Source organism: Carassius carassius, chromosome 38 (genome assembly GCF_963082965.1).
Source record: "Carassius carassius chromosome 38, fCarCar2.1, whole genome shotgun sequence".
Lineage (NCBI taxonomy): Eukaryota > Metazoa > Chordata > Actinopteri > Cypriniformes > Cyprinidae > Carassius > Carassius carassius.
In genome coordinates, this window is record NC_081792.1 from 3657299 (window position 1) to 3682692 (window position 25394).

Here is a 25394-nt window from a genome sequence, read left to right on the forward strand (position 1 = left end):
CTTTCTCTCTTTGTTACACTTTCTGCAAAGAATGATGTCTGTCTTCTTCACATATTTTCTTGTGACAGTTCCAGTGCGCTCCCTCTCCAGTTTTCTCTTTCTGTATTGCTGAGTGGAGTAAGGAACATCTTGACCGGATGTCTGTGTCTGAGCTGATGGTTGCAAAGCTGAAGGTAATGGGAGGTTGAAGAACATCACCTGTGAGGTACCTGTAGAGGATGGCGCTTAAGTGCCTTTCACTGTAGGAAGCTGCACAGATGGTAAAATGAAAGGGAGAGAGATGAGTAGTGCTGATGCAATGACAGGAAGGCCTTGATGTTATGTTGGAGCGTGGGAGATGGCCTGGGGTTGTGACCTCCCCTTAAGTTTTGCCTTCCCAGCAGTGTTTGGTGGCAGGATAAAAAGGCGAGGCTCAGCCAAATTGCCTGGATACAGAGTTGGTCCTTTCTGCATAGCTGCAGGAAGCGTCTCGGGTCCTGCCATTGGTGCGTCTGGGGCTTGGATACCCTGCTTCAAAATCTCCTGTTCCTGTGACTTGCCACGCCTTCTGAACCTGGGAAACATAAAACAACAGATATTAATAAACATTTAAGCAATACAAAAGATCAACTACTATTTGTCATGACTATGACGCAGCAGCATGACACAGCTGAGATCACACAGCAGTCGTCTAATGTATTACTGCTTTTGTGAAATGGCTACTTTATTGAGATTAACATTGTATTATGAATTATTGATTCTTGCAGTCTGCTGAAGACAGCTGATCCATGTCATAAATCTTATCTTTCATAATGAAGAAGAAAACAGAAGTTGAACTCTTGTTGATTTGTTTCTAGACCTGCAAAGCAGCCATGGTTACATTAAGGCTGATGATACAAAAAATTTTGAGAAGTGTTTCTTGGGTACGTTCCCCACTGAGAATGGGTAACAAATTTCAATCTGGATACTTCAGATCAATCTTGCGCTCTGTGTCTTACCTGGTTGCCTGTTGATGGCAATATTAACCAAAGTTGCCCAGCAGCATTGATCAAAAAAAGTTGCCGTGTAACATCAGCCCTTAGCTGCTTTAAGTTTAGGCTTAGCGGTGACAATGCTTATTTACTCACCATTGTGTGACTGTTGCAGCGTTCACTTCTGGGAGCTGGATGGTGGTCTCACTCATCACCTTAGCATTGGTGAGGATGCACTCTTGGATGTACTTGTGAGCACATGCTATCACAGTGAAGCGGGACACCCTCACTCCGTCACAGCGCACCACGTTTGGGTAGAGAGCACAGAGCCTTGTGAAAATGGCCTCCACCACTCGGTTGAAGTCAGGCCACTGTGCAGGACTATGAGCCCCAACGAAACACCTGCAAATTACAACAGGACACATATTATTAATGTAAGATTGTTTTCATTGTGTGATCTTATTTTTATTTTCCCTCTCCTAGTCTGTTTTGCTTTGTGTTGTCTAAATGTTCATTGATAATATCTGGCCATAGTTATGTTTTCTTTCTTTGTTTTGTTTTTAGATTGATGTTAAAATGTCATATCAATAAATCAGGTCTCTACTGGATTACTGAGTTGTGGAATTATTACAGGGTGTTGTTAGTCAGCCTGTCAGATTTTATTCACAATAATGACTGCATATTATCCCGCTTATTACATGGCTACTTCCTAAAGTACAGTAAAAGACAAATTATTTGACACAACATATTGATACAAAATGATTTTACCGATTTAAGAAATTATGGCTTTGTTTCTGCTAAATTAATAATTCCAATGTAACATACTTAGCAACCTAATATATATTCAGAATTAAACGTAAATCACAAATAATAATTTATGTTATAACCAAGATAAGCTAGTCATGAAGGTGTCAGGTTACTAAATAAAAAAAGTTGTAGGTGATATTTCAGCTAGTTTCAGATATATATAAATATATATATTAAAAAAAAAATTGTAAACCCTGCGAAATGAAAAGAAAGATAATTTAAATGAAATAATTAAAAAATATTAAAAATGAAAAAAATATTTAAAAATGAAAGATAATTTAAGAACTTTTGAACTTTTGATTAATAGATAAAGAAATCAAAAAATTGTTGTTATTAGTTAAATGTGTCATAATGTATCCATTCCTTAATAACATATTATATTAACTAACAGTGTAAAATTATATCATTAATGAATCATTAGATAATAATTTGTAAAGATATCATTATGTTATTACTTTAACTTTACTTGTTGAGGTACATCCAAAAAAATCCATAACCACAATAACATATTAACAATTGGTTAATAGCTCTTTACCTCAACATGTAAAGTCATAAAATGATTCCTTTGAAAATCATTAGCTAATGATTAATTAAAGCTGACAACTGGAAGTTGAAGTAAATAGCTTTGGCCACTGTAGTAATTAAAATATACATTTACGTCATTAGTTAATATAATGTTATTAAGGAACTAATACATTAAAGTAAATTTAACTAATAAAATTGTATTTATTAATTTATCTATGAAACATATAGAATGTTTATTAGTTGCTGATGTAGTAATCATTAATTAATGGTTTTAGTTAGTCCTTCATTCGTTTACATTAACTCATGATTATCTGTGCATTCGTTAAGTATAAATTAATGGATATTTGTGCACCAGTATTGTAAGTGTTACTTTTTTATTGATAAAAGATTCACTTACATTGCAAATGTTGGTTAGAAATTAATCGATGACCATTATCTTCTTCTTCAGCCGTGATCCGCAAGTCTCCAGGGGTTCTTGACGTTATCAATTGTTGTTGATAACTTGTTACTATGAAGAATCACGGTTGAGGAACGAGCGCTGATTGGTCAATTTCTTGTTGTTACTGGGCGGAATCACGGTTGCGATACGAGTGCTGATTGGCTAATTCGCGGTTACGATACGAGCGCTGATTGGCCAATTCGCGGTTGCAATACGAGCGCTGATTGGCTAAAACATAAATTTCATGGTAGCAGCCGGGAACGTGATTGGCTGTCATAACAAAGAATAACCACGACCTACAGGTGACATGGAGCACCACTGGCCCACCAATGGTAAAGACCCCTGATTGCTACAGAGTTGTTGGTTTTAGATGTGAAAGTGGCAAGCATTGCTGTCTGCTTATTCTCACCTTGTTTTCAGGAGGTAAGCCCACCAGCCCACCAGCCCACCAGCCCCTCCCTGGTGGTCTAGTGGTTAGGATTCGGCGCTCTCACCGCCGCGGCCCGGGTTCGATTCCCGGTCAGGGAAAGCTATTTTGGCTTCCAATTGTGGACTGCGAATTCAAGCTCTGCTAACAGCTGCGAGAAAGCCAGCTCCAAACCAAAAAAGACCTCCTTCGAGCTGGAGTCGAACCAGCGACCTAATGATTGCCAACACTCCAACCTACAGTCCAGATTGCTACAGAGTTGTTGGTTTTAGATGTGACAGTGGCAAGCATTGCTGTCTGCTTATTCTCACCTTGTTATCAGGAGGTAAGCCCTGATAATTGCGAGCTTATCCGAGAGCTTGTGTGATGAATGGCAATACCGAAGCATGTTACATGACTCCCCATAGACATCGGAACCTCAATCAGGGTTCTGTAGCTCTACTGCTGTCTAAAAAGTCACTTCTGGCCGCATGGGAGAAAACCAGGAATCCTAACTGCTAGACCATATGGGAACTGGCCAGCTTTAACTGGGCACAAGCTTGTGGGCCACTTTCCATAATCTGGCCAGTGTGGTTTACAGAAATAAATAGTGTTGCATGCATTCAAGGGACATGAAAAACTGCCTATCGTCGGTCTGTCAAGGTACAATATTGACATATTGTGAGGTTATTAATGAAAGTGAGACCAATTTTTAATCCGCAAAGTTGCTGATGTAGTTTCGTCTACCGGTTCTCAGAAGAATCACACTCAGTCAGTGGTTTTCTCTCAGAAGAAAAGACTTTATTTTATGGAAAACAACGCAGAGAGTCCTTGCAAGGAAATCTCTCGAATGTTTTTTGGTATCTCCTTATGTACACTATATGGGGCGGTTCCACAATAGTCAAACTTTTCCTTATGATTACAATTTTAATACCTCCTTAGAGAGGAGAGGCCCCCTGCTTGATTTATTCTAAAGAAAGGCCCTGTATGTATGTCTGACCATATGTTTGTCATCAGTTTTGTACATTCCAGCACATAGGCAACTTTCTATTTTATTGCCTACAATTTGTGACATTTTGGTGGGTGTAACCCCCTTATCAGGGAGGGTTATATAAATATAAAACAGTTTGATGCAAAGTTTTCACGTATAATGTCGATGTGGGAAGAGTAAGAGGAGATCAGATAGCCCTGTTGAGCCACCGGAAGCGCTCACAGGTCCTCTGATAACGAGGGACTGTACAGCTGCAACCGGATAGCACGCCCAGCCACTGGGAGTGTTGGGTGTTCCTCCGGCATCGAGGGAGCGACGGCTGTTAGTGGAGTTGGTGCGAGCCGAGTTTGACGAAAATCGGGACAGCGTATGGACTTACAGGTACTGCTTATGGGTCTTATTTTAGCTCATTGAAGAGAGAAGAGGCCAGTTTGCATTTTAAATGCCACTACGCACCCAAGCAACGAATCAGGCCTGCATCGAGGTTGGGTTTGAGTGTGTTTATGGTGTGAGTGGGCCCACTGTTTAACTATTGTTTTTTTTTTCTGTATATTAAGTTTACGGTTACAGTTCGTAAAACGCTGAAACGTGTTACTGGGATTACTAGTGTTATATCAGTGCTCTAAGTAGTAAGCGAATTAAGTGGATTTATTATTCACTGATAATTCTCAGTTTGTGTTGCAAAGAGTGTACATATAGTGTCAAATAAGAGAAACGAAAAAGTGTTGAGACTTGTAAACTTGGGTATATTTCCCTAAGGGATTTTCTAATTATTCTAATCCATGTATTACTGGTTTATCAGTATTGAATATTAATACCTGTACTTATTCAAATTGAAATTACCTATTGGTTGTTGCTAATATATATCATCTGAATATTTATATCTGATATTTATACCATCCTATTAATATATAAATATAATTATATATTGTATTTTCCTTATTATTATTATTATTATTATTAATATATATATATATATTTTTGTTTGTTAAATAAATTGTTTCTTTTGGATACGTGTTTCAGATTAGTTATTTAGGAAACCAATAACTCTCTTCAAAACTTGGTATCAGAGATGGGGGCTTAAATTATAGTCGAGAGACACTAATAAAAGGAACCTGGTGCTCCACCCATTAGAACTTAGGTCAGGACACACCTAGGAGGGCAGGGGGCGCTACATGAACATGCACCACTTTTGATGAAATTAACCAAAATCCAACATTTTCTCTATGCATATTTCTACAGTATTATGGGACAAAACTTACAAAAATGGATACTTCGGAGCTTGCAGAGTACAGCTGATGAGACTTCAACCACGAAATCACTAAAATTTATCTGTCCACGGAACCATCAGGAAGGGTGTGCTGAATAAATGGCAAATGGGAGGTTTTTTAAAAAAAATGTCCATTTACAATTTATTCAGCGGGACCTCCGTAGTGCTCCCGTGGACATAAATTTTTATGCAAATTCTACAGTATTATGTGACAAAACTTACATGAATGGACTCTACTGAGCGTGCTTTGTACAGTAGATGTGTTTCCATTAACAATATTGCACTCATTTGAAATGAATAAAGTTAAGTAGAGTTGCTATTTAATGAACAGTGAGACGCGCACCACCTGTGGTGCACATGTGTGCCAAAATTCAACGCTCGTTTTTATGCAAATTCTTTAGTACTATGGCATAAAACTTACATGAATGGATTCCTATGAGTCAATTACCTCACTAGAAGACAATGGTGCTGGTAAATCTGGTACAAACACTTTAACTGCACTAGCCTTAGATACATCAGATGGTTTCACTGTCTGAGCACGAGCCATTGCTCGCGTCACCGCACAGGCAGTGAACACCTCTGGAAAATCTTTAAGACATTTGTCCGGCTCAACTGATGGCATAGCCACTGTTTTAACCACAGGGGATGGACATGACATCTCCGGCCACACACAACCCCCCGCCAAATTATTTCCGATAATCAGGTCAATATTTTCTACCGGTAGAGTCAGACGTACAGCTACAGTCACCTCTCCATTCACAAACCCCGACTGCAACTGAATTCTATGTAATGGCACTGGAAACGGTTGAAGCCCAATTCCTCGAATCAACACAAAACTCCCAATATCAGACAAAGAGGAGAAAGGCAGGACCGACTGGCAAATGAAACTCTCTGAAGCCCCAGTGTCACCTAATATTTTAACTGGTACCCTATGAGCATCTCCCACCAGTGAAACAAACCCTTCGGTGATAAAAGGAGCGTAATCAGACACTGTGATTTTAGATTCATCACACAACATGTTAGAATGTTCAGGATCAGTTTGAGTTCCATTTAACTTAACATTCCTCAACTGCGCAGCGGGAATCGACGAGGCACAGGCAACATCTTTGACATTGCTTACTTTACTCTTATTACGGGCACTCAAGACTGGACATTCCTTTTTCCAATGACCTAATTCAAAACAGTAATGGCACTTACTGTCGGCATCACGTTCCCATGTTCTATTACGAGGGGCAGGATAAGACCTCCCAGGAAAACCTTCATTTACGCGGACGGGGCGATTTTCCTTGCGATTATCATAACGCGGAGAAAAATCCTGCATATGATTTCTATGCGTCAACACATATCCATCAGCGAGGACAGCAGCCTCGGCAGCGGTCTTCACCTTATGTTCGTTTAAATATGTACAAATCTGTTCGGGCAAAATGTTCTTCAACTGTTCCAAAATAACTAAATCGCACAAATCATTAAACGAATCAATCCCTTCCGCTGTGCGCCAGCGATTAAAAAAACTACTAAGCTCTCTGGCCACATCAGCGTGAGTTTGTTTTTCCGACTTTCTCCAATTGCGAAAACGTTGTCTATAAGCCTCATGAATCAATTCGTAACTTTTTAACACAGCCTCTTTTACTGATTGGTAACTCTTTCTTTCGACAAAAGACAGTGCCACAAATGCCTCTTGTGCACGCCCAACTAATACCGTTTGTAAAAGCAACGTCTTATCTTTGTCACTCCAATTCTGGTCGGCAGCAACATTTTCAAACAAAGAGAAAAATATGTCCGGATCTCGTTCGTTGAATTTTGGAAGAAACTTTATCATATTTGCTACACCCGATTTCTGAGTGGAATTTCCACCGGCTCTACCTTCAGCCACCAGCTTAAGCCTGGTGCGTTCAAGTTCACGAGCCCGCTCCTGTTCATACTCCAAATGCTTCAGTTTTTCCCTTTCAAACAAACGATCTTTTTCTCTTTCAATAGATTCCATTCTCTTGCGTTCTAAATCTTGTTCTATTTCCAATTTCTTTTGCTCAAATTCCCATCTCTTTTGATCCAATGGCATCTGCAATAAAAAATTTTGTTGCTCATAGGTTAATTCGTTACTTTTAGCCGAGGGACTTGAAACAGGCGGGTTGTCAGGAAACACTTGATTTTCTTTCAAACGATCACGAATAAAATCTATCAATTTATCTTTCTTTGCTGTTTTTGGCAGTGTCAGTTCAATCCCATAAAAATCTGCAACATTCACCAACTGCTCTTTTGTTAGCTCCACCAACAAACTCTCCGAAGGAGCAGCAAAAAAATCCTCCAACACACTCATTGTACAGACTATTTTCAAAACACTATTAACCAAACTAATTAAATATACCTGTACGTTTTCCAATTCCTCTTAAACAACCACAAACAAACAATTTTGCAAAGTGAAAAAGCAGGTCCAGCAGCAGAGCAACTCACGGAGCTCTCCCCCTAAACATTTACCCCCCACTATACAACCCTATCTTCACACTGAGTCCAAGAATCAGGATAATTTCCTCACCAATACCGACAGAGACGTACTGCCCCGACCGAAGCCAATTCAGCCGGTTCTCTACGGCGGTGCCCTGGTCCAGACTCCAGTGACAACAACCTTAATCCCTGCGCGAAAGCGCTCTAACACGGGGATAACGATAGCTCCAAAATTTTAGTCGCCCCACTACGTAAACAGCAATCACACATTACAAACAAAGTGGCTGCACTAAATACTCTAATCTACTAAATAATGCTACCCAATTTACCTCAAATCCAAATTCAAAACCAACAAGATCAGCGCAGATCTCCCCGAAACAAAACATCCGGCGAAAAAACCGGCATGCCTAAAACTACGCCCACTGATTTCATTCACAAAATCACACCGATGACGTTGCTACACACCGCACTACGCTACCATAGCCGACAGTGGGAATCAAAGTAGACTATACGTACCAATATTCAGGATCAAAACTTATCGGACGAGCCCCCATATGTCAAGTCCACTTGGCTCAATGTAGAGTTGACATAGGGGAGACCACACTGAACTTAGTATTTAATTATAATGCTGGTTTATTAAAGATCGATTTACAAAAGTCAGTAAATGGGAAGCCAAAAAGGAGAATGTTCAAGAAGCGCCGGCCGCAGCCAGCCTCTCATCGTCAGGCCGGAATAGCAGAAAGAGAGACTCAAATCCACTGAAAGGCAATGATTTTAAAGACACCCTCATCGGTCCACCAATTAGCACGGCACGGCCCATCGCAACAGCTCCACCTAAAAGTGACACAGAACAGCAGCAGTAGGCAATTCAGGCTTGATTACCCACACATGGCCAAGCCAGGGAGAGACACACCCAGCACTGCATAGCCAGGCGTGACAAGTACAGTACAGGTGTTTCCTCTAGGCCTCAACCTAAGATTTTTCTTCTGACTTCCACCCCTCTCGAGCTGCCTTCTCTAGCCGGGGAGGGTGCACCCTGGCCGGCTTGGATGAGTAGGTGCGTTCACCACATTAACAAAAATCCAACATTTTTTCTATGCATATTTCTACAGTATTATGGGACTAAACTTACAAAAATGGTTTCTTCGGAGCTTGCAGAGTACAGCTGATGAGACTTCAACCACGAAATCGCTAAAATTGATCTGTCCACGGAACCATTAGGAAGGGCGTGCTGAATAAATGGCTAATGGGAGTTTTTTTTTTAGAAAATGTCCATTTACAATTTTTTCAGCGGGACCTCCTAAGTGCTCCCGTGGACATACATTTTTATGCATATTTTACATTATTATTGGATAAAACTTACATGAATGGATTCCTCTGAGTGTCCTGAGTACAGTGCTGGTGTTTTCGTTAACAATATTGTCTTTTTGTCCTCCTGACCACCATGAAAACAGATCCCGATGCAGTGTTATTTTCTGCTAAAAGGTTGCAAGCCATAGCAGTTTCTAACACATGGCCAGTCTTCATTATTACGTGATAAAACTTACATGAATGTGTTCCCCTGGGTGTCCTGAGTACAGTACAGGTCTTTTCATTAACAATAACACACATATGAAATAAATAAAGTTAAATACAGTTGCTATTTTATGAACAGTGAGATACGCACCACATGTAGTGCATATGTGTGCCAAAATTCAACGCTGGTTTTTATGCAAATTCTACAGTATTATGGGACAAAACTTACATGAATGGACTCCTCTGAGTGTGCTGAGTACAGTACAGGTGTTTTCTCAAGGCCTCATCCTAAGATTTTTCTTCCGACTTCCACCCCCCTCGAGCTGCCTTCTCTAGCCGGGGAGGGTGCACCCTGGCCGGCTTGGATGAGTAGGTGCGAGGGGGGTGGATGGTACAATTTTTTTGCTAATATCTCCGCGAAGCGGTGGATTCCAGGGCTAAAATTTTAGGGGATCTCTAGAGGGTCGAGGGGCCTACCGTATGCGACCACCCACGAGTTCCTGGGTGGTCCGGTTCCTGAGTTATAACGGTTCAAATTCCACATGTTGGGGTGCCGTAACTTGGACCCCCGGGGTCATAGGGACATGGGGCTGGTGTCGTCGGATAGAAGTCCTCACGGCCTGACGTTGACCCGATTTTGGTGTAGTTTGGCCGCGTTTTGGCGGAGTTACAGTTTGGCAAATTTGTGACATTTTGGTGAACATGCACCACTTGTGGTAAAATTAACCAAAATCCAACATTTTCTCTATGCATATTTCTACAGTATTATGGGACAAAACTTACAAAAATGGATTCCTCGGAGCTTGCAGAGTACAGCTGATGAGACTTCAACCACGAAATGGCTAAAATTTATCTGTCCACGGAAACATTAGGAAGGGCGTGCTGAATAAATGGCAAATGGGAGTTTTTTTTTTTTTTAAATGTCCATTTACAACTTATTCTGCGGGACCTCCGTAGTGCTCCCGTGGACATAATTTTTTATGCAAATTCTACTGTATTATGTGACAAATCTTACATAAATGGACTCTACTGAGCGTGCTGTGTACAGTAGAGGTGTTTCCATTAACAATATTGCACTCATTTGAAATAAATCAAGTTAAATAGACTTGCTATTTGATAATCTGCAATTGGACACATATGCTGTCAAATAAATTGAGGGTAGACATGCACTTTTATAATTTAATAGAATTGCTATTTGTTAAACCTCAGGTGCACACATATCCCACTTGCCATTTATTCATATTGGATGGATACCAAGTTTGGGGCACCGTATCTTCTTCTCCCGGGGGTTCAGGGACTTGGGGCCGGCGGTGTCGGATAGAGGTCCTCAAGGTCTAATATTGACCAGAGGTTGGTGTTTTTCCCCTCTTTTTGAGTGAGTTATGGCCGGTCAAATTTTGGGACTTTTTGCATTTGCGGGGCCGTATCTCTGGCCCCCGGTGGTCTATCGACTTGGGGGAGGTGGCTTCAGAGAGGGCCCTTCGAGTGCTATCAAGTCACACAGTTTCAATTTGCTAGGTCTCTTCCTTCCATTTGACTATCAAAAATGTGGGGGGCCATAACTCCGCCCCCTGGAGTTTTATGGATGGGGGGCCAGCGGTGTTCGGTGGGCCTTCTGTAGGTCTTACTCTGACCCGAGTTTGGTGCAGTTTGGCCCCGTTTTGGCGGAGTTACAGCTTGGCAAAGTTTGTGACATTTTGGTGAACATGCACCACTTGTGCTGAAATTAACCAAAATCCAACATATTTTCTATGCATATTTCTACAGTATTATGGGATGAAACGTACATAAATTGATTCCACTGAGTGCCCTGAGTACAGTACAAGTGCTTTCTCTAGTCCTCATCCTAAAATTTTTCTTCCGACTTCCACCCACCTCGAGCTGCCTTCTCTAGCCGGGGAGGGTGAATCCTGGCCAGCATGGATGAGTAGGTTCGAACCTATCAGAAGCTCAGGGTTCTGTAGTACTACTGCTGTCCAAAAAGTCACTTCTGGTGCAGGAAGATGTGCTGGCTTTTGGAGGAGAGAAGCAAAAAACATCAAGCTTTCCCATACCAGGAGTCGAACCGAGGCTGCCTGGGTGAAAACCAGGAATCCTAACCACTAGACCATATGGGGTTTGGACACCTTAAATTGGCCATTGGCGCACTTTACATACATGTGGTCAGTTTGGGCGCAGGATCTTGTAGTGGCCTGTTGCTTTAGCTCTGCGATTGTAACAATGTGATAATAATTTGGCAAAACAAGAATTATCCAAAAGGACGGTTTTCTGAATTACATAGTGTTGTATGCATTCAAGGGATCTGTTTTTTTTACTCACCCCGGGGGTTCAGTTTATTTGGGCAGATTCCTGTGATTGCTTAATTGGTACATCGAACTGGTAATTAAGCTCTTTTCCAGTTGAAAATACTTGTGTCATCCATTTGAAAAGACACACTGCAACCGTTATCTAGAGGAAAAACTGCCTATCGTCACTCTGTCAAGGTACAAAAATAACATTGTGAGGGTAACAATGAGAGTGAGACCAATTTTTAATCGGCAAAGTTGCTGCTTATTCGCTCCTTCAGTTTAACTCAGATTACAACTTATTCTCAATGTCCAGGTGGCAATTAGTGATAAGGCTTCCAAATGGCAAGCCCATGACATCAAAACCACATGGCATTACACCCTTCAAAGTAGTAAAGCAGTTACAGAGTAGAGATGAAATTGTTCAATCTAGAATCAACTGGCCCACCAGCCTGCATTTTATTACCACGTTAATCGCCGAGCTTATCTGAGAGCTTGTGTGATGAATGGCAATACCGAAGCATGTTACGCGACTCCCCATAGACATCGGAACCTCAATCTATCAGGGTTCTGTACCTCTACTGCTGTCCAAAAAGTCACTTCCGGTGCAGGAAGATGTGCTGGCTTTTTGAGGAGAGAAGCAAAAAAGATCAAGCTTTCCCATCACGGGAGTCGACCCCTGGCTGAATGGGAGAAATCCAGGAATCCTAACTGCTAGACCATATGGGAACTGGCCAGCTTTAACTGGGCACAAGCTTGTGGGCCACTTTCATTAAATCTGGCCAGTGTGGTTTACAGAAATAAACAGTGTTACATGCATTCAAGGGACATGTTTGTTGACTCACCCCGGGGGTTCAGTTTTTTGGCCAGAGTCCTGTGATTGCTGAATTGATACCTTGAACTGGTAATTAAGCTCTTGTCCAGGTGAAAATACTTGTGTCATGCATCTGAAAACCACATTGCAACCGTTATCTAGATGAAAAACTGTCTATTGTCGGTCTGTCAAGGTTCAAAATTGACATACGAATGGCAATACCGAAGCATGTCCGTGTCTCCCCTAGACATCGGAATGGGTGTGCAGAATATGTCTTTTTTGGAAAAAAAGAAGAATGCCTGGAGATTTGCCTTTTCTTCTAGATTTTGGAGAAGAAAAAAAAACACAACAACAAAATAAGCCAGAGAAGACCCTCCCTGGTGGTCTAGTGGTTAGGATTCGGCGCTCTCATCGCCGAGGCCCGGGTTCGATTCCCCGTCAGGGAAAGCTCTTTTGGCTTCCATTTGTGGACTGCGAATTCAAGCTCTGCTAACAGCTGCCAGAAAGCCAGCTCCAAACCCAAAAAAAATGGTGAGCACTTGAAAAAAAAGACCTCCTTCGAGCCGGAGTCGAACCAGCGACCTAAGGATTGCCAACACTCCAAACTACAGTCCTCTGCTCTACCAGCTGAACTATCGAAGGTGTAAAGTATTAGACAGAACCTCGACATCTGGTGCAGGAAGATGTGCTGGATTTTTGAGGAGGGAAGCAAAAAAAAGCATGCGTTCCCATACCGGGAGTTGAACCAGGGCCGCCTGGGTGAAAACCAGGAATCCTAACCACTAGGCCATATGGGATTTGGACACCTTAAACTGGCCAGTTGTGCACTTTCCATACATGTGGTCAGTGTGGGCGCAGGATCTTGTAGTGGCCTGTTGCTTTAGGTCTGCGACTGTAACAATGTGATAATCATTTGGCAAAACAAGAATTATCCAAAAGGACGGTTTTCTGAATTATATAGTGTTGTATGCATTCAAGGGATCTGTTTTTTTTACTCAGCCCGGGAGTTTAGTTTATTTGGGCAGATTCCTGTGATTGCTGGATTGATACCTCGAACTGGTAATTAAGCTCTTTTCCAGGTGAAAATACTTGTGTCATCCATTTGAAAACACACACGGCAACCGTTATCTAGAGGAAAAACTGCCTATTGTCACTCTGTAAAGGTACAAAAATGACATATTGTGAGGTTAATAATGAAAGTTAGACCAATTTTGTATCCGCAAAGTTGCTGATTATTCGCTCCTTAAGTTTAATGCAGATTGTCGGAGTGCTTGTGTGAAGAATGGCAATACCGAAGCATGTTACGCGACTCCCCATAGACATCGGAACCTCAATCTATCAGGGTTCTGTAGCACTACTGCTGTCCAAGAAGTCACTTCTGGTGCAGGAAGATGTGCTGGCTTTTTGAGGAGAGAAGCAAAAAAGATCAAGCTTTCCCATCACGGGAGTCGACCCCTGGCTGCATGGGAGAAATCCAGGAATCCTAACTGCTAGACCATATGGGAACTGGCCAGCTTTAACTGGGCACAAGCTTGTGGGCCACTTTCATTAAATCTGGCCAGTGTGGTTTACATAAATAAATGGTGTTTCATGAATTCAAGGGTCATGTTTGTTGACTCACCCCGGGGGTTCAGTTTTTTGGCCAGAGTCCTGGGATTGCTGAATTGATACCTTGAACTGGTAATTAAGCTCTTGTCCAGGTGAAAATACCTGTGTCATGCATCTGAAAACACACATTGGAACCGTTTTCTGGATGAAAAACTGTCTATCGTTGGTCTGTCAAGGTCCAAAATTGAAATACGAATGGCAATACCGAAGCATGTCCGTGTCTCCCCTAGACATCGGAATGGGTGTGCAGAATATGTTTTTTTTGGAAAAAAAGAAGAATGCCTGGAGATTTCACTTTACTTCTAGATTTTGGAGAAGAAAAAAAAACACAACAACAAAAGCCGGAGAAAAACAAGCACAGAGCAAGCCAGCCAGGAGTCAAACCTAGAATCTTCTGATCCGTAGTCAGACACGTTATCCATTGCACCACTGTCCCACCGATAGTAGAGACTCCCGATTGCTACAGACTTGTTGGTTTTAGATGTGACAGTGGCAAGCATTGCTGTCTGCTTATTCTCACCTTGTTATCAGGAGGTAAGCCTACCAGCCCACCATCACAGCAGTCCCTCCCTGGTGGTCTAGTGGTTAGGATTCGGTGCTCTCACCGCCGAGGCCCGGGTTCGATTCCCCGTCAGGCAAAGCTCTTTTGGCTTCCAATTGTGGACTGCGAATTCAAGCTCTGCTAACAGCTGCCAGAAAGCCAGCTCCAAACCAAAAAAATGGTGAGCACTTGAAAAAAAAGACCTCCTTCGAGCCGGAGTCGAACCAGCGACTTAAGGATTGCCAACACTCCAAACTACAGTCCTCTGCTCTACCAGCTGAGCTATCGAAGGGGTAAAGTATTAGGCAGAACCTCGACATCTGGTGCAGGAAGATGTGCTGGATTTTTGAGGAGGGAAGCAAAAAAAAGCATGCGTTCCCATACCGGCAGTCGAACCAGGGCCACCTGGGTGAAAACCAGGAATCCTAACCACTATACCATATGGGATTTGGACACCTTAAACTGGCCAGTGGTGCACTTTCCATACATGTGGTCAGTGTGGGCGCAGGATCTTGTAGTGGCCTGTTGCTTTAGGTCTGCGACTGTAACAATGTGATAATCATTTGGCAAAACAAGAATTATCCAAAAGGACGGTTTTCTGAATTATATAGTGTTGTTTGCATTCAAGGGATCTGTTTTTTTTTACTCAGCCCGGGAGATCAGTTTATTTGGGCAGATTCCTGTGATTGCTGAATTAATACCTCGAACTGGTAATTAAGTTCTTTTCCCGGTGAAAATACTTGTGTCATCCATTTGAAAACACACACGGCAACCGTTATCTAGAGGAAAAACTGCCTATTGTCACTCTGTCAAGGTACAAAATTGACATATTGTGAGGTTAATAATGAAAGTGAGACCAATTTTGTATCCGCAAAGTTGCTGATTATTCGCTCGTTCAGTTTAATGCAGATTACAATTTATTCTCAATGTCCAGGTGGCAATTAGTGATAAGGCTTCAAAATGGCAAGCCCGTGACATCAAAACAACATGGCATTACACCCTTCAAAGTAATGAAGCAGTTACAGAGTAGCGATGAAATTGTTCATTCGAAAATCAACTGGCTGCCAGCCTGCAGTTTATTTCCTCTTTAATCGCCGAGCTTGTCGGAGTGCTTGTGAGACGAATGGCAATACCGAAGCATGTCCGTGTCTTCCCTAGACATCGGAAAGGGTGTGCAGAATATGTCTTTTTTAGAAAAAAAGAAGAATGCCTAAAGATTTGCCTTTTCTTCTGGATTTTGGAGAAGAGAAAAAAAATAAAAACAACAAAATAAGCCGGAGAAAAACAAGCCAGCCAGGAGTCAAACCTAGAATCTTCTGAGCCGTAGTCAGACGCGTTATCCATTGCGCCACTGGCCCACCAATAGTAAAGACCTCTGATTGCTACAGAGTTGTTGGTTTTAGATGTGACAGTGGCAAGCATTGCTGTCTGCTTATTCTCACCTTGTTTTCAGGAGGTAAGCCCACCAGCCCACCAGCCCCTCCCTGGTGGTCTAGTGGTTAGGATTCGGCGCTCTCACTGCCGCGGCCCTGGTTCGATTACCGGTCAGCGAAAGCTCTTTTGGCTTCCAATTGTGGACTGCGAATTCAAGCTCTGCTAACAGCTGCTAGAAAGCCAGCTCCAAACCAAAAAAATGGTGAGCACTTGAAAAAAAGACCTCCTTCGAGCCGGAGTCGAACCAGCGACCTAAGGATTGCCAACACTCCAACCTACAGTCCTCCGCTCTACCAGCTGAGCTATCGAAGGGGCATGTGTTAGACAGAACCTCGACATATCACGGTCTTGTAGCTCTACTGCTGGCCAAAAAGTCACTTCTGGTGCAGGAAGATGTGCTGGATTTTTGAGGAGGGAATCAAAAAGGAGCATGCGTTCCCATACCGGGAGTCAGACCTGGGCCGCCTGGGTGAAAACCAGGAATCCTAAGCGCTAGACCATATGGGATTTGGAAACCTTAAACTGGCCATTGGCTTCTGGCGCACTTTCCATACATGTGGTCAGTGTGGGCGCAGGATCTTGTAGTGGCCTGTTGCTTTAGGTCTGCGACTGTAACAATGTGATAATAATTTGGCAAAACAAGAATTATCCAAAAGGACGGTTTTCTGAATTATATAGTGTTGTATGCATTCAAGGGATCTGTTTTTTTTTACTCAGCCTGGGAGTTCCGTTTATTTGGGCAGATTCCTGTGATTGCTGAATTGATACCTCGAACTGGTAATTAAGCTCTTTTCCAGGTGAAAATACTTGTGTCATCCATTTGAAGACACACACGGCAACCGTTATCTAGAGGAAAAACTGCCTATCGTCACTCTGTCAAGGTACAAAAATGACATTGTGAGGGTAACAATGAAAGTGAGACCAATATTTAATCGGCAAAGTTGCTGATTATTCGCTCCTTCAGTTTAACTCAGTTTACAACTTATTCTAAATGTCCAGGTGGCAATTAGTGATAAGGCTTCAAAATGGCAAGCCCATGACGTCAAAACCACATGGCATTATACCCTTCAAAGTAATGAAGCAGTTACAGAGTAGCGATGAAATTGTTCATTCGAAAATCAACTGGCTGCCAGCCTGCAGTTTATTTCCCCTATAATCGCCGAGCTTGTCGGAGTGCTTGTGAGACGAATGGCAATACCGAAGCATGTCCGTGTCTTCCCTAGACATCGGAAAGGGTGTGCAGAATATGTCTTTTTTGGAAAAAAAGAAGAATGCCTGAAGATTTGCCTTTTCTTCTGGATTTTGGAGAAGAGAAAAAAAACACAACAACAAAATAAGCCGGAGAAAAACATGCACAGAGCGAGCCAGCCAGGAGTCGAACCTAGAATCTTCTGATCCGTAGTCAGAGAACAGCCCCTCCCTGGTGGTCTAGTGGTTAGGATTCGGTGCTCTCACCGCCGTGGCCTGGGTTCGATTCCCGGTCAGGGAAAGATCTTTTGGCTTCCAATTGTGGACTGCAAATTCAAGCTCTGCTAACAGCTGCGAGAGAGCAAGCTCCAAACCAAAAAAAAATGGTGAACACTTGAAAAAAAGACCTCCTTCGAGCCGGAGTCGAAGCAGCGACCTAAGGATTGCCAACACTCCAACCTACAGTGCTCCGCTCTACCAGCTGAGCTATCGAAGGGACAAAGTGCTAGACAGAACCTCGACATATCACGGTCCTTTTACATTTTGAGGAGGGAAGCAAAAAAGTTCAAGCTTTCCCATACCGGGAGTTGACCCCTGGCCGCATGGGAGAAAACCAGGAATCCTAACTGCTAGACCATATGGGAACTGGCCAGCTTTAACTGGGCACAAGCTTGTGGCCACTTTCCATAATCTGGCCAGTGTGGTTTACAGAAATAAATAGTGTTGCATGCATTCAAGGGACATGAAAAACTGCCTATCGTCGGTCTGTCAAGGTACAAAATTGACATATTGTGAGGTTAATAATGAAAGTGAGACCAATTTTTAATCCGCAAAGTTGCTGATGTAGTTTCGTCTACCGGTTCTCAGAAGAATCACACTCAGTCAGTGGTTTTCTCTCAGAAGAAAATACTTTATTTTATGGAAAACAACGCCGAGAGTCCTTGCAAGGAAATCTCTCGAATGTTATTTGGTATCTCCTTATATACACTATATGGTGCGGTTCCACAATAGTCAAACTTTTCCTTATGATTACAATTTTTATACCTCCCTAGAGAGGAGAGGCCCCTTGCTTGATTTATTCTCAAGAAAGGCCCTGTATGTATGTCTGACCATATGTTTGTCATCGGTTTTGTACATTCCAGCACGTAGGCAACTTTCTATTTTATTGCCTAAAATTTGTGACATTTTTGAAATTAACCAAAATCCAACATTTTCTCTATGCATATTTCTTCAGTATTATGGGACAAAACTTACAAAAATGGATTCCTCGGAGCTTGCAGAGTACATCTGATGAGACTTCAACCACGAAATCGCAAAAATTTATCTGTCCAGGGAACCATTAGGAAGGGTGTGCTGAATAAATGGCAAATGGGAGGGTTTTTTTTTTTTTTAAATGTCCATTTACAATTTATTCAGCGGGACCTCCGTAGTGCTCCCGTGGACATAAATTTTTATGCAAATTCTACAGTATTATGTGACCAAACTTACAAGAATGGACTCTACTGAGCGTGCTTTGTACAGTAGAGGTGTTTCCATTAACAATATTGCACTCATTTGAAATAAATCAAGTTAAATAGATTAGGAATAAGTGCAAACATATCTATATAGAAAGATTCTGTATGTGATTGTAACCGGATGCCCCCTTTGGATAAATAAATTCATTTTTGAGGTTTGTGCTCATGTAGTACGGGGTTATAGCTCAACAACAGAGCATTTTTCTGCAGATCAATAGGTCTACATTTTGGATCTGGCTTGCTTGACATAATCAACGACATGATTTCAAAGTGAGTCTGTAATCAAGTCGTCCACAGTTCAAATCTGGGTGTCCCCTTTGGACTTGTCTTATTTGGAGGTTTTGAGTTGTAGAGTTGCTGATTCTGATTTGGAGTAACCAAAGACCTGAGTTTACAGTGAAGGAGTCAATGTTTGATATTGTTGAATCGTAGGATCTAACTTAATCTTTGGCTCGAAGCACAGAAGTCCGTAGGGGTATGGCTTAATGAAAGAGCATTTTTCTGCAAATATGTGGGGGCATAGTTAAGTGGTAGAGCATTTGAGTGCAGATCAAGAGGTCCACGATTCAAATCCGAGTGCCGCTTATGGATTTGGCAGATTAGGAATAAGTGCAAACATATCTATTTAGAAAGATTCTGAATGTGATTGTAACTCAATGGCACATCCTCTCGAGAGGTTCTTTTTTGTATCTGGCATGCTTGTCATATCCAAAAACTTTATTCAAAAGTGAGTCTGTCATCTTGTGTGAGGCTATGATCCAGGGAGTCTGTGGGGATATAGTTGAGTGGTAGAGCATTTGATTGCAGATCAAGAGGTCCCCGGTTCAAATCTGGGTGCCTCCTTTGCATTTGGCATGTTAGGAATATGTGTAGCCATATCTTCCTGGCTTTTAGGAAGGTCCCAGGTTCATTCCATGTGCCTAATTTGGGCTTGGCATATTAGGTATAAACAAATCCTTGACATAAATTCATTTTTGAGGTTTGTGCTCATGCAGTACATGGTTATAGCTCAACAACAGAGCATTTGTCTGCAGATCAATAGGTCTACATTTTGGATCTGGCTTGCTTGACATAATCAACGACATGATTTCAAAGTGAGTCTGTAATCAAGTCGTCCACAGTTCAAATCTGGGTGTCCCCTTTGTACTTGTCTTATTTGGAGGTTTTGAGTTGTAGAGTTGCTGATTCTGATTTGGAGTAACCAAAGACCTGAGTTTACAGTGAAGCAGTCAATGTTTGATATTGTTGAATCGTAGGATCTAACTTAATCTTTGGCTCTAAGCACAGAAGTCTTTAGGGGTATGGCTTAATGAAAGAGCATTTTTCTGCAAAGATGTGGGGGTATAGTTGAGTGGTAGAGCATTTGACTGCAGATCATGAGGTCCCTGGTTCAAATCCGGGTGCCCCTTGTGGAATTGGCAGTTTAGGAATAAGTGCAAACATATCTATATAGAAAGATTCTATGTGATCCTTCACAAAAAAAAAAAAAGTCCTTCACTTAATATGGCGGCGCGCAACAGTGCAGCGGCCTCTCAGTTACCGGCGTGCGTGCGAGGAATAGTGTGGTAAAGTACAGTTTATCTGGACTTCTTAAACTTAATAATATCAATATAACGATTAAACCACAGCTTAAAGCAACTTTGGGCAGGCTAAAGCTTCTGAACATAGCGAGGTAGAGGAGCGATACACACCGGTTAAAGGGAAGGAGGAAGCGGTGTGCAAGAAGGCAGAAGAGGGGTAAGCGGGCTGGTCTGATAGCCAGGCTAAAGGCTAATAATAGACCCATGTTTCCAATGCTTTTTCTGGCAAACGTCCGCTCGCTTGACAACAAGATGGACTTAATGCGCCTCAGACTAAGCAGCTATAAGGAAATGAGAAACTGTTGTGTATTTCTGTTAACGGAGACATGGCTATGTAACAACATCCCAGACTCAGTTTACCATATTGATGGGTTGCTACTCTTCCGAGCCGATCGAAACCATCTCTCGGGGAAAACTCGCGGAGGAGGACTCTGTGTTGACATAAACAAAGACTGGTGTATAAACTGCTCTCCGGTAAGCAGCCACTGTTCTGAGGCGGTGGAATACCTGACATTGAAATGCCGACTATACTATTTGCCTCGCGAGTTCACAGTTGTGTTTATTGTGGCTGTATATATCCCCCCGGGTGCTAACATTAGTATGGCTCTCGGGGAACTTCATGACCATATTGGTGCGTTACAGAACAAACATCCCGAGGCTTTTTTTGTGGTAGCTGGTGATTTTAATCATGTCAATTTGACGGATATTCTGCCATGGTTCCACCAACACGTCTCCATAGAAACCAGGGGGAATAACACGCTGGACCGTGTGTATACTAACAGACGGGATGCATACAGAGCGGTGCCCCGCTCTCACACTTGGGGTTTTCTGACCACATTTCCATCTTGCTGGTTCCTGCTCATCGCCCTTTGCTGAAAGACATCAAGCCCACAGTTAAAACCATCACGGTGTGGCCAAGTGGAGCCAACCTCATCCTCCAGGACTGCTTTGAACGCACCAACTGGCAGATTTTCCGAGAAGCAGCAACCAGCGTTGGTGGGGTGGACCTAGAAGAATATGCATCATCTGTCTGTGGCTACATCAGTAAATGTATTGATGATGTCACCACTACCAGGAAGATCACTATCTGTCCAAATCAGAAACCCTGGTTGAATGGAGAGGTGCGGTGTCTTCTAAAGGCACGGGATTTAGCCTTTAGGACAGGTGACGCACTTACACTGAGAACGGCGAGGAGGGATTTAGAGGGGGGGATCAAGAGAGCAAAGGCTAAATATGCACATAAAATACAGGGTCACTTCTCCACCAATGACTCCCGGAGCATGTGGAAGGGCATCAAGAGCATCACTGCTTATAGTAAAAGAGACACTGTTTGCCCTCAGGATCCATCTCTTCCCGATGCCTTGAATGCATTTTATGCCCGCTTTGAGACAACAAATGCCCCTCCCTTCTCTGGACTTACACTCCACCCAGGTGAACTGCCTTTTAGTGTGTCCACTGAGGATGTAAGAAGAACCCTGCTGAGAATTAACACACGCAAAGCAGCAGGTCCAGATAATATCCCCGGCAGGGTTTTGAAGGACTGTGCTCATGAACTGGCTGAAGTGCTAACTGACATCTTTAACAGGTCACTCTCCCAAGCTGTGGTGCCAGTGTGTCTCAAGACATCAACTATTATTCCCGTTCCCAAATGCTCGGCCGTGACATGCATGAATGATTTCCGTCCAGTGGCTCTGACACCGATAATCATGAAATGCTTTGAAAGGCTGGTTATGGCTCACATGAAGGATATAATTGATGTCAATTTGGACCCTCATCAATACGCTTACAGGGAGAACAGGTCGGATGAGTCTGTAATCAAGTCGTCCACAGTTCAAATCTGGGTGTCCCCTTTGGACTTGTCTTATTTGGAGGTTTTGAGTTGTAGAGTTGCTGATTTTGATTTGGAGTAACTAAAGACCTGAGTTTACAGTGAAGGAGTCAATGTTATATATTGTTGAATCGAAGGATCTAACTTAATCTTTGGCTCGAAGCACAGAATTCTGTAGGGGTATGGCTTAATGAAAGAGCATTTTTCTGCAAAGATGTGGGGGCATAGTTCAGTGGTAGAGCATTTGAGTGCAGATCAAGAGGTCCTCGGTTCAAATCCGAGTGCTGCTTATGGATTTGGCAGATTAGGAATAAGTGCAAACATATCTATATAGAAAGATTCTGTATGTGATTGTAACTCAGTGGCACATCCTCTCGAGAGGTTCTTTTTTGTATCTGGCATGCTTGTCATATCCAAAAACTTCATTCAAAAGTGAGTCTGTCATCTTGTGTGAGGCTATGATCCAGGTAGTCTGTAGGGGTATATCTCAGTGGTAGAGCATTTGAGTGCAGATCAAAAGGTCCCCGGTTCAAATCCGGGTGCCCCCTTTGGATTTGGCATGTTAGGAATATGTGTTGCCAAATCTTCCTGCCTTTTTGTGCTCATACTGTACGGGGTTATATCTCAATGGCACGGCGTTTGATTGCAGATCAAGAGGTCCCAGGTTCATTCCATGTGCCTAATTTGGGCTTGGCATATGAGGAATAAACAAATCCTTGACATAAATTCATTTTTGAGATTTGTGCTCATGCAGTACGGGGTTATAGCTCAACGACAGAGCATTTGTCTGCAGATCAATAGGTCTACATTTTGGATCTGGCTTGCTTGACATAATCAACGACATTAATTCAAAGTGAGTCTGTAATCAAGTCGTCCACAGTTCAAATCTGGATGTCCACTTTGGACTTGTCTTATTTGGAGGTTTTGAGTTGTAGAGTTGCTGATTTTGATTTGGAGTAACCAAAGACCTGAGTTTACAGTGAAGCAGTCAATGTTTGATATTATTGAATCGTAGGATCTAACTTAATCTTTGGCTCTAAGCACAGAAGTCTGTGGGGGTATGGCTCAATGAAAGAGCATTTTTCTGCAAAGATGTGGGGGTGTAGTTCAGTGGTAGAGCATTTGACTGCAGATTAAAAGGTCCCTGGTTCAAATCTGGGTGCCCCTTGTGGATTTGGCAGTTTAGGAATAAGTGCAAACATATCTATATAGAAAGATTCTATGTGATTGTAACTCAGTGGTGCATCCTCTCGAGAGGATCTTTTTTGTATTTGGCATGCTTGTCATTTCCATAAACTTTATTCAAAAGTGAGTCTGTCATCTTGTGTGAGGCTATGGTCCAGGGAATCTGTGGGGGTATAGCTCAGTGGTAGAGCATTTGACTGCAGATCAAGAGGTCCCCGGTTCAAATCCGGATGCCCCCTTTGGACTTGGCATGTTAGGAATATGTGTTGCCATATCTTCCTGCCTTTTTTTGCTCATACTGTACAGGGTTATATCTCAATGGCACGGCGTTTGATTGCAGATCAAGAGGTCCCAGGTTCATTCCCTGTGCCTAATTTGAGCTTGGCATATTAGGAATAAACAAATCCTTGACATAAATTCATTTTTGATGTTTGTGCTCTTGCAGTACTGGGTTATAGCTCAACAACAGAGCATTTGTCTGCAGATCAATAGGTCTACGTTTTGGATCTGGCTTGCTTGACATAATCAACGACATGATTTCAAAGTGAGTCTGTAATCAAGTCGTCCACAGTTCAAATCTGGGTGTCTCCTTTGGACTTGTCTTATTTAGAGGGTTTGAGTTGTAGAGTTGTTGATTCTGATTTTGAGTAACCAAAGACCTAAGTTTACAGTGAAGGAGTCAATGTTTGATATTGTTGAATCGTAGGATCTAACTTAATATTTGGCTCTAAACACAGACGTCTGTAGGGGTATGGCTTAATGAAAGAGCATTTTTCTGCAAAGATGTCGTTGCATAGTTCAGTGTGTAGAGCATTTGAGTGCAGATCAAGAGGTCCTCGGTTCAAATCCGAGTCAGTTTATGGATTTGGCAAATTAGGAATAAGTGCAAACATAGCTATATAGAAAGATTCTGTATGTGATTGTAACTCAGTGGCACATCCTCTCGAGAGGTTCTTTTTTTGTATCTGGCATGCTTGTCATATCCAAAAACTTTATTCAAAAGTGAGTCTGTCATCTTGTGTGAGGCTATGATCCAGGGACTCTGTGGGGGTATAGCTCAGTGGTAGAGCATTTGACTGCAGATCAAGAGGTCCCTGGTTTAAATCCGGATGCCCCCTTTGGATTTGGCATGTTAGGAATATGTTCAATTCAATTCAATTCAAGTTTATTTGTATAGCACTTTTTACAATACAAATCGTTACAAAGCAACTTTACAGAAAATTATGTTTCTACAATATTTAGTAGTAGCTAGTAGTTTGTGCACGTTTGACAGGATTTTAGAAAAAAAAAAAAAAACAAAAAAAAAATAATACAAGACATAGTCAGCTAGACGATGAACTATCAATATTATTAATTAATAGTTATTATTATATGATGCAGTCACACATGTAGCAATAATTGTTAGTTCTGTTTGTTGATTCAAGGTTAGGATCATCTGGGGTCCTCTGAGGGTCAGCATCATCTCTTCTCAGGTGTTCTGGATCCAGACTGGAGCTTGTGTAAATCCTAGTTACCACGGGATGTAAATCCCGTGGCAAAACATAGAAACAAAATAGAGACATCATTAGCATAGCTGCTGATCCAACAAAGTAAAATTAGTTTAACCCAAGCTAAAGAATAAAAATGCATATTTGATCAGAGGCAACTACACTCACAATTTAAAAGATACATTATTCGTATGCTTGGCGAAAGAGATGTGTTTTTAATCTAGATTTAATCGAAGAGAGTGTGTCTGAACCCCGAACATTATCAGGAAGGCTATTCCAGGTTTTGGGAGCCAAATGTGAGAAAGCTCTACCTCCTTTAGTGGAATTTGCTATCCTAGGAACTACCAAAAGTCCAGCGTTTTGTGACCTTAGGGTGCGTGATGGATTGTAGCGTGGTAGAAGGCTAGTTAGGTACGCAGGAGCTAAACCATTTAGGGCCTTATAGGTAAGTAATGATAATTTGTAACTGATACGGAACTTAATAGGTAGCCAGTGCAGAGACTGTAAAATTGGGGTAATATGATCATATTTTCTTGACCTCGTAAGGACTATAGCTGCTGCATTTTGGACTACCTGTAGCTTGTT

At 42.1% G+C, this 25394-nt stretch overlaps 13 non-coding genes across 13 annotated transcripts; 9 read left to right on the forward strand and 4 right to left on the reverse strand.

Moving 5' to 3' along the window:
- The first annotated feature begins 3177 nt into the window (after positions 1-3177).
- trnae-cuc (transfer RNA glutamic acid (anticodon CUC)) lies at positions 3178-3249 on the forward strand. The gene has a single exon. It is a non-coding gene; the product is annotated as a tRNA-Glu (tRNA).
- A 9569-nt stretch (positions 3250-12818) lies between these two features.
- Positions 12819-12890, forward strand: trnae-cuc (transfer RNA glutamic acid (anticodon CUC)). Its single transcript has one exon. It is a non-coding gene; the product is annotated as a tRNA-Glu (tRNA).
- A 108-nt stretch (positions 12891-12998) lies between these two features.
- Positions 12999-13086, reverse strand: trnay-gua (transfer RNA tyrosine (anticodon GUA)). The gene is given in 2 exon segments: positions 12999-13034; positions 13050-13086. It is a non-coding gene; the product is annotated as a tRNA-Tyr (tRNA).
- Positions 13087-13169: 83 nt separating this feature from the next.
- On the reverse strand, positions 13170-13241 carry trnae-uuc (transfer RNA glutamic acid (anticodon UUC)). The gene has a single exon. It is a non-coding gene; the product is annotated as a tRNA-Glu (tRNA).
- Positions 13242-14619: 1378 nt separating this feature from the next.
- Positions 14620-14691, forward strand: trnae-cuc (transfer RNA glutamic acid (anticodon CUC)). The gene has a single exon. It is a non-coding gene; the product is annotated as a tRNA-Glu (tRNA).
- A 106-nt stretch (positions 14692-14797) lies between these two features.
- On the reverse strand, positions 14798-14885 carry trnay-gua (transfer RNA tyrosine (anticodon GUA)). Its single transcript is given in 2 exon segments — positions 14798-14833; positions 14849-14885. It is a non-coding gene; the product is annotated as a tRNA-Tyr (tRNA).
- Positions 14886-16251: 1366 nt separating this feature from the next.
- On the reverse strand, positions 16252-16339 carry trnay-gua (transfer RNA tyrosine (anticodon GUA)). The gene is given in 2 exon segments: positions 16252-16287; positions 16303-16339. It is a non-coding gene; the product is annotated as a tRNA-Tyr (tRNA).
- Positions 16340-17444: 1105 nt separating this feature from the next.
- On the forward strand, positions 17445-17516 carry trnae-cuc (transfer RNA glutamic acid (anticodon CUC)). Its single transcript has one exon. It is a non-coding gene; the product is annotated as a tRNA-Glu (tRNA).
- A 4839-nt stretch (positions 17517-22355) lies between these two features.
- Positions 22356-22427, forward strand: trnac-gca (transfer RNA cysteine (anticodon GCA)). The gene has a single exon. It is a non-coding gene; the product is annotated as a tRNA-Cys (tRNA).
- A 186-nt stretch (positions 22428-22613) lies between these two features.
- On the forward strand, positions 22614-22685 carry trnac-gca (transfer RNA cysteine (anticodon GCA)). The gene has a single exon. It is a non-coding gene; the product is annotated as a tRNA-Cys (tRNA).
- A 548-nt stretch (positions 22686-23233) lies between these two features.
- Positions 23234-23305, forward strand: trnac-gca (transfer RNA cysteine (anticodon GCA)). The gene has a single exon. It is a non-coding gene; the product is annotated as a tRNA-Cys (tRNA).
- A 184-nt stretch (positions 23306-23489) lies between these two features.
- trnac-gca (transfer RNA cysteine (anticodon GCA)) lies at positions 23490-23561 on the forward strand. The gene has a single exon. It is a non-coding gene; the product is annotated as a tRNA-Cys (tRNA).
- Positions 23562-24368: 807 nt separating this feature from the next.
- On the forward strand, positions 24369-24440 carry trnac-gca (transfer RNA cysteine (anticodon GCA)). The gene has a single exon. It is a non-coding gene; the product is annotated as a tRNA-Cys (tRNA).
- The last annotated feature ends 954 nt before the right edge of the window (positions 24441-25394 follow it).